This window comes from Echinops telfairi, unplaced genomic scaffold (genome assembly GCF_000313985.2).
Source record: "Echinops telfairi isolate 266 unplaced genomic scaffold, ASM31398v2 ScPeMD7_9;HRSCAF=40, whole genome shotgun sequence".
NCBI lineage: Eukaryota > Metazoa > Chordata > Mammalia > Afrosoricida > Tenrecidae > Echinops > Echinops telfairi.
In genome coordinates, this window is record NW_022103906.1 from 13,791,601 (window position 1) to 13,793,339 (window position 1,739).

Consider the following 1,739-nt stretch of genomic DNA (forward strand, 5'->3'; position numbering starts at 1 on the left):
CAGGCCTCCTACACCCTCCTCACCACCGATTTGGATCACTTGTTGTTCCCTTGTCCCTGGGTTTGTTAACACCACTTCCTTTCCCCCCACCTCCCCCTCTCCCATGTCCCCCCAGAACCATCGGTTCCATTGTTTTCTCCTCCAGATTGTTCATCCAGCCTATCTTATTTAGACAGACCTATGGAGATAATAATATGCACAAAAACAAGACAGAGTGAAACAAGGCAACAAAAGAAAACAAAATGACAACAACAACAACAAAAATCCAATGACAAAAAAAGAAAAGAAAAATCTGTAGTTAGTTCAGGGACTGTTTATTGGCCTTTAGGAATATTTTCTGGTCCAAGACTGTAACTCTTTATAGGGGCAGAACACCTCATCACTCTCTGGAGGAGTGTATAGTGGTTCCAAATGGCTGACCTTGGGATTAGCAGCTCAACATGTAACCATTGTGGTGCCAGCATTTGACCCTTAAATTCCTGATGTTACTTTCTGCTGACCCCAGATAGGGGTGTCCTAATGCACCCAGCTTTCCCTCCCATATGACTAAGGAACAATGTGACCTGTTCAGTTTCTAAGAGCTTATGCATGAGTTGGCGGGGGTGGGGTGGGGAGGGTGAGGTGGTATCTAACCAGACCTAGGTTTCCCTGTCATCTCTTTTCCCATTTCTTTTGTATTTATGTTCCAAGTGTCAAAAACTCAAACTATCTGAGACCAAGGGGAATTTACAGTCTCCTATAACTAAGATATCTAGAGATACACTAAAGGCAGGGCTAGCTCGAGGTGCTCACAAAACGTTGTCAAGTTTGCCTTTCTGATTCTGCCCTCTGCATGCATGGTCTGTATTCATTCTCATTTCTGTCTCCCCATCGCTCCCTCATGCATTGTGAATTGAGTCTCACCAAATTTCTTGTACCACCTATTCATCCTAAATCAAGTACCTGGGCCAAAGGAATGACTCAGTGCTTGGCATAGTTTGGGTTGTATGGCCCCTGTCCATAGCCTGGAGGGTGGCAGCGGCAGCCCCACCCAACACTTGCATTTCCCTTTCACCAAAGGAAAATCAACATGCCAGAAAAATGGAATGATACTGGGCTGTCCCCAGACAATAGATATTGATATTATCCCAGGTGCTCCACAGCTGAATAAAAAGAGAATCCCCCAATTCAAAAGAGTTGACTGCTTCTCTGCTCCCACAAAAGAACTCAATGATTGGTCAGGAAGCTGTTAGTGACTCTTTAAGATCTAGACTCTGGAAACTGTAAAAGGACCTACCACTCTTCCCTTCAGAAAGATGATACCTTCTATTAATTTCTAATGAGTCATTACCCTCCCTCTTCATCCTCTCAAAGGGTTGACAAGGGGATTTATTTCTGCAGAAGAGAACCCACCTATGACGTTACCAGGAGGTCATTCTATTACTTAGCTCTCTGTTGTGATGGGTTTCTTCTAGTCCAGGTGTCTTTTCTGAGGTCCAAGCCCGAATATGCAATTCTTACTACGGCTTATGTTTATCTGGGCCATCGAAGCTCAACTGACCTAGAATGGAATGTGTCACTTTCTCTTTCTCCCACAGCCCCTGTCTACTGGTTTTGGGGCCATTCTGACCCTTGATGACTCCGTATGTGTCCTACGTGCCCCATATGATTTTCTTTTTTCTTTTTTTTAAAACATTTTATTAGGGGCTCATACAACTGTTATCGCAATCCATACACATATCAATTGTGTAAAGCGCATT